At 39.4% G+C, this 7,436-nt stretch overlaps 1 pseudogene; it reads left to right on the forward strand.

Annotated features, from left to right (window-relative positions):
• Positions 1-4,157: 4,157 nt before the first annotated feature.
• On the forward strand, positions 4,158-5,190 carry LOC112581437 (annotated as a pseudogene).
• Positions 5,191-7,436: the final 2,246 nt, after the last annotated feature.

A 7,436-nucleotide genomic window follows, 5' to 3' on the forward strand; every position in this document is an offset into this window, starting at 1 on the left:
CATGAGGAAGGAGGCTCGGCATACGCAAAGGCGGGATCGAGCCTTGGGAGTGCCCCCGGATATTCTCGAGCATCTACCCCCAAAAAACCAGAGTCTGCCTACTTTATTGCTTTGTGCTCTCACCTCTGACTTTACTGGGGGCTGTCCCCCACCACCATCTCACTCTCTCTGTCAAAGAGTTAACTTACAGCTCCAATTAATAAAGTTCCTGGGCAATTAGGAGTGTTTAAATCCAAACCCCTCAGATGGCTCTCTAACTCGCCTGACAAGTTTACCCGGACACCTACAGCTATGCATACGATTGTTTACAGAGCCTCTCAGAGAGATAGAAACTGTCAGAATGAAACTAGTAAAAGATTTCATTGATGAGCCAATGCTTGCTGCCAAGTTTCCACATCCCCTGTATTGTATCCTTGAATGTGTATTAATTAATATAGTTGGTATGTAGAAAAAATAAGTAGTGGCCTTGATGTTAGTAACTTTAGACCCTTAAGGTAATAAATTCTTTCCTTTGTAAACCCATTACACATCCGCCCTATAGGAATGTAATTTTATCTTCGAAAGATGGCGCCAAACCTTAAAATAATTACTCTTAGAGAAAATAAGTCTTTGTTGATAAGTCCTTGTCAAGAGTCATAAAATGTTAATAGGCCTCTGGCCAGAAGATGATGTAAATCACCTAAACCATTTGTATACGATAAATTTGCAGGAAAGAAACCCTGGTTTTTGATAAGCATCAAAGACTGCTGACTTTGCATCCCCTATTATCCTCTATGTGTAACTTAGGGTATAAAAGCCCCTGTTGAAAATAAAGCTATGGGCCTTGCTCACCAACGCTTGGTCTCCCCATGTCATTCTTCCCCTCAATTTTCAGCTGAGTGTCCATCTGGAGCGCGGATATCCTCTGCGACCATTTATTTGCCTGGGCTTCTAAGACCCACTCGAGAAGGTGTCTAAGGTGGGGCACCTTCTGCTATTCGAGAGGGCGCCTGCGGCCTCCGTGGTCAGAACTAACCTGGTGTCATGGGTTATATTGATATTCTGCGTATGCCAAGCCACTCAGCTTCTTTTCTCCACTGAATTTTCCTACTGAGCTATCCTCATTCTATTACTCTTTATTATCTCTAATTAACATTTGAATAGGTCGCCTAGCCGGCTCTCCTTCGAATACCCTGGATCAGCCGGGGCTGGACCCCAGCAGTTTTCCACAATTATGTACTACTTTGAAATTAGAAAAAGACAAAGTCACTTGTACTGGCCATTGAGGAAAGAAAACCATATCCTCAGAATAATTATGTTTTCAAACCACAATATTTTAATTCACATGTCCTTTACCTCTTCGAGGGCTTCCCTGTGGCTCAGCTGGTAAAGAATCAGCCTGAAATGTGGGAGGCCTGGCTTCGATCCCTGGGTTGGGAAGATCCCCTGGAGAAGGGAAAGGCTACCCACTCCAGTGTTCTGGCCTAGAGAATTCCGTGGACTCTATAGTCCATGGGGTTGCAAAGAGTCGGATGCGACTGAGTTACTTGCACTTCATTCACTTACCTCTTTGAGTGGCTCGAGGGTCAAGAATCTTCCTGGAGGATACACCTGAGACGTTCAGTACCTGGGTTGGGAGGATACCCTGAAGGAGGAAATGGCAACCTGCCCCAATATTCTTGTCTGAGAAATCTCATGGATGTAGTGGCTTAGCAGGCTATAGTCCCTAGAGTTGTAAATAGCTGGACACAACTGAACACACATGCACACATGAACCTTTCTGAAGTTATTTGAAGAATGTGGAAAATACCGGATGTGTTGGGGTTTAGTCCAGATTTTTTACCCCCTGAAAATAACCAACTGGTGCCTCCAAATCATTTTATTGTTACTAAGGGTGAGTAGAGAAAATACCCTTCATTGGCATTTTCAATATGTAAAAAGTTTTGAATATATATCTCCTTTATTAAAAAAAAAAAAACACAGCCCTTAAAACTTTTATGTTTTGTGAGAATTCAGGCAAGATTCTTTTCTAAAGTTTCTTTTTAAAGTTATCAGAATAAAATACTTATATTTAATGGATGTTGTGAAGATCAGATATACAATGCAGTTTATGTATGCCTGTATAATATTCTCTGTGTGCAATCTGGTTTACTATGCTTTTACTTGCCATCATAATCATTTTTAGATCATTAAAACTTCTTCATGTATGGCAAAACCACTACAATACTGTAAAGTAATTAGCCTCCAATTAAAATAAATAAATTTATATTTAAAAAAAAAGCAAACTTCTTCAAAAAGCTGAGTGATTTTCCATAATATGTACGCAGTATATATTTGAACTTTTTCCCTGTTGCTCGACACTTCATTTCTAAATTTTGGTTTCATAAATAATGGTGCAATGCAGCAGCAAGCATTTCTGTTAATTACATGTTCACATCATTGTTTAGCTCTTCAAATAGAGCTAAAACAGAGGATATATTTGTCAAATAGGTCTTCATAAGGCTTGAGAGTCACAGTTACAGAATGTTAGATTTTGAATATCAGTTCCCTGAAGAATGACAGACAGTGTGTGCCATAATTAACAAAATCACTATGAAAATTTTATAGGAAAATATACTAATATAGATTATAGAATCTGCTTTCCCAACTAAACCATATTTAAATAAATGAACACTTGTCAATTAGAAATCTTAAATAAACATACTTCACATATTTTATTATAAAAGATTTTCTAAAAACTTATCCACTGAATCCCAATACTTTGAGAAATGATTAAAGAGTAAGTCAGTAAAAAGGTATTGGAATATTTTTAATAACCATTTTATTGACCTAGAGTTAATTTTCAATGCTGTATTCCTTTCAGGTCTACAGTAAATGATTCAGATATACCTATATCTATGTAACTGAATCTATTCCATATAGATATAGATATATCATATTCTTTTTCAGAGTCTTCTCCATTATAAATTATTACAAGATATGGAATATTGTCCCCTTTGCAGTATAATAGGTCCTTGTTATTTATTTTATATATAGTGACTGAAATTCACTCAGTAGTGTCCGACTCTTTGCTACCCCTTGGACTATACAGTCCATGGAATTCTCCAGCCCAGTATACTGGAGTGGGTAGCCATTCCCTTCTCCAGGGATCTTCGCAACCCAGGGATTGAACCCAGGTCTCCTGCATTGCAGCAGGTTCTTTACCAAATAAGCCACCAGGGAAACCCTTATGTATAGTGCTGTGTATATATTAATTTAATAAAAAAACAAGATGGATAATTAAATAATATTTGATATCTTTCTGATGATTCAGTTCTAAGCCCCAAATTGTATATAACTAGTTTAAGGAAGGGAGAAGGCAATGGCACCCCACTCCAGTACTCTTGCCTGGAAAATCCCATGGATGGAGGAGCCTGGTGGGCTGCAGTCCATGGGGTCGCTAAGAGTCGGACACGACTGAGCGACTTGTCTTTCACTTTTCACTTTCATGCACTGGAGAAGGAAACGACAACCCACTCCAGTGTTCTTGCCTGGAGAATCCCAGGGACGGGGGGCCTGGTGGGCTGCTGTCTATGGGGTTGCGCAGAGTTGGACACGACTGAAGCGACTTAGCAACAGTAGCAGCAGCAGTTTAAGGAATCATACAGGCTCATATGGATGCAAGTCTTTCCTGTGATCTGTGAAGTAAACTATGGATTCAATGTATTTGAGTGATGCAATTTCTGAGCTTTTCCTAAACTTCCCCAAAGCAATGCCTTGTTTCTTTGCTATAAAATATATCCTATATATTGTCATGTCTCTTTTAGGAGAATGCTGCTGCTGCTGCTGCTAAGTCGCTTCAGTCGTGTCCAACTCAGTGTGACCCCATAGACAGCAGCCCACCAGGCTCCCTGGTCCCTGGGATTCTCCAGCAATAACACTGGAGTGGGTTGTCACTTCCTTCTCCAATGCATGAAAGTGAAAAGTGAAAGTGAAGCTGCTCAGTCATGTCCAACTCTTAGAGACTCCATGGACTGCGGCTTACCAGGCTCCTCTGTCCATGGGATTTTCCAGGCAAGAGTACTGGAGTGGGTTGCCACTGCCCTCTCCCTCTTTAGGAGACAGTCAAAACTAAACTGGGGAAGAACTCATGGAGAGTAACTATTAGTATTTTTCTGCAACCATGGTAAAGTGAGGACATGGACAAGGAAAACTGCACTGTTGTGACAGACTTCATCCTCCTTGGATTCTCAGATGCCCCTGAGCCCCCTTGGATTCCTCTTCCTGCTGTTTCTTTCCATCTTGGAGTCACAGTTTGGGGAAACCTGGGCATGATTGGTCTCATTCAGGTCAGCTCTGGACTCCACACCCCCATGTACTTTTTCCTCAGCCACTTGTCCTTTGTGGATTTCTGTTACTCCATGACCAACACGCCGAAGATGCTAGCTAACATCTTAAATGAAGACAGAGCCATTTCCTTCCTGGAATGCACTGTGCAATTCTACCTGTTTTGCACATTTGGGGTAACTGAGGTCATTCTGCTGGCAGTGATGGCTTATGACCGCTTTGTGGCCATCTGTGACCCACTGCTGTACATGGTCACCATGTCCCAAAATCTCTGCGTGGAGTTGGTGTCTTGTTGCTATCTCAATGCTACTGTATGTTCTGTGATTCACTTGTGTTTAGCTCTTCAGATCCCATCCTACAGATCAAATGTGATCAACCACTTCTTTTGTGATCTTCCTCCTCTCTTGTCTCTTGCTTGCTCTGATGTCACTGTGAATCAATTGGTGTTATACACTGTGGCCGCTTTCAATGAGGTTATCACCATTGTGGTCATCCTCTCATCCTACTTGTTTATTCTCATCATCATCCTGAGGATGCCCTCTGTAGACAAAAGGTGCAAAGCTTTTCCACCTGTGTTTCCCACCTCGCTGCCATCATCGTCTTTCACAGTACAGTCCTTTTCATTTATTGCTGGTGCCAATCTGGCAACAGCATGGGCATTGACAAAGTGGCCACGGTGTTCTACACTGTAGTGATCCCCATGCTGAACCCCCTGATCTATAGGCTGAGGAACAAGGATGTGAAAGAAGCGCTCAGAAAAGTGGTGAGCTCCAAAATATTATCCTAGAGAATATTTTCCTAGCAGGACTCAGGGTTAGAAATTGGAGGCTGATGAAAGGGTAATGATGCGTTTCAGTGTTGGAGTGAAAAGAGCAGTCAAGATGTGAATAGCTATGAGTGAGTCTTTTTAATTCTCTTATCTTTGTGCCTTTTCAATGTACAAGTTTAGGATTGATTGAGAATATTTCAAAATGTGCAGCCTACTTCTTTGCTTTGATGCTATATGAAATGTTTTAAATTGGACAGTGTAGTGGACTGTTAAAACACACAAATTTAATTTTCTCTTAGACTTTCATGAGTTTAATGGACTAAGTATCACATTTTATTTTAACATCCATAATGGGGACTATGATTCATTTCACAATTGAACACCTGTTATTTTACAATAAGGAACACATCTTCGTCAGTTTTTCCAGAGAATAAGATTCCATATGTGTATATAAATATAAATATATATATATTCTCTTTATTGTTTTGTTCTTACTTCCTTTATTATTTTTTGCTTTTGTCATTGCAGTGTCCAGTGGTTTTGGGGTTTCATATATTATCACATCTGAATAATAGAGATATTGATAATAATTACATTACAGAAATTTCAGGGAAATTAAATTACATGTCAAGTGAAAATAGCTTAGGAATATGCCTAGCACATAATTGGTCGTCTCTTTATATGTGTGTGTGTGTGTGTGTGTGTGCATAGATGTATATTGCCTATTGCACTTGACAGTATTGTGCTTTGCAGATACTGCATTTTTACAGATTGAAGATTTGTGGCCACCCTGCATCAAGCAAGTCTATTAGCACTGTTTTTCCAGCAACATTTGCTCACTCATGTCTCTGTCACATGTCACATTTTGGTAATTCTGGCAATATTTTAAACTTTTTCATTATTGTGTAAATTATGGTGATCTGCCATCTCTGATGTTACTATTGAAAAAGATTATAACTCACTGAAGGTTTAGATGGTGGTTAGCATTTTAAAGTATTTTTCAACTAGGATATGTATATTTTTTGGTTTTTATTGATTTGCATAAAGTTTTTAAATTATTTTATTTTATTTTGGTTGTGCTGGGTCTTCTATGTGGCATGTGGACTTCTCTAGTTGCGGTGTTTGGGTTTAGTTCCCTGTGGCATGTGGTATCTTAGTTGCCCCACAAGGGATCAGGCACAGGTCCCCTGAAAAGGACAGTGGATTCTTAACCACTGGACCACTAGGGAAGTCCCAATATATGTACATTTCTTAGATGTAATATTTCAGTGTGCATACTTAGACATATGCACACTGAAAATGTGTTTGACTTGCTTTATTAATGATATTTGCCTTATTGGAAAGAGAAAGTGAAATCGCTCAGTCGTGTCCAACTCTTTGCGACCCCATGGACTATAGCCTGCCAGACTCCTCCATCTATGGGGTTTTCCAGGCAAGAATACTGGAGTGGGTAGCTGTTTTCTTCTGCAGGGCATCTTCCTGACCCAGGGATTGAACCGGGGTCTCCTGCCCTGCAGGCAGACATGTTACTGTCTGAGCCACCAGGGAAGCCTAATTTGCCTTATCACAATAAAGTGAATATACCAAACCTATAATATCTCCCAGCTATGTCTATATGCTTATAAATGTATATACCTACATTTTATGTAGATATATTGATATATTATATATGTGTATGTATTGGTTGGTTGTTGTTTAGTCACTAAGTTAGGTTCGGATCTTTTGGGACCCCACGGACTATAGACCATCAGGTACCTCTATGTATGCAATTATTTAATAACCATTGTTATGAATAGCAGCACTGCTGACTTTTGCCTCTTTTCTCACTTTTAATTACTTTCTTCTGGCTTACTTTAAAAATAGGCATTAAATGCTTACCATGACTCATAAGTGCACTTCTAACCTCTGTGTACATTTCTTTTCTGTGTCTTGATGAAATGACCTTTGTTCATCCTTCCTTTATGTGTTTAAACTTCATTTCTTCCTTCAACCTTGGCTCTTATGTGCCACTGATACTTTATTTGTGCTTCCATTATGATTTATGTAAATTTCTACATTAAATTCACGTGCTCGATGAAGCATCTCTCTGTGTGTCTGTACTAATGTTAGAAAGCACTACAATGGAGTTTATGAAAATCAGGATAGGCAATTTGACTCTCATATTTTAATTTGACAAGTAACACAAACTTCTTAATTTCTCAGTTTCCTCAAGTTTGAACAATGGTTATTACTGTTAATCTCTCAACATTATACCGAGATTACATTTTGACAACATGTAGGTACTCACTGGTGCTAGGAAGATACTTTATGTGTGTTTCAGTGAAATCTTTGAGGCCTGGAACTATTTATTCTTTTCTCTTTC

This window comes from Bubalus bubalis, chromosome 22, assembly GCF_019923935.1.
Source record: "Bubalus bubalis isolate 160015118507 breed Murrah chromosome 22, NDDB_SH_1, whole genome shotgun sequence".
In the NCBI taxonomy this organism is placed as follows: Eukaryota; Metazoa; Chordata; class Mammalia; order Artiodactyla; family Bovidae; genus Bubalus; species Bubalus bubalis.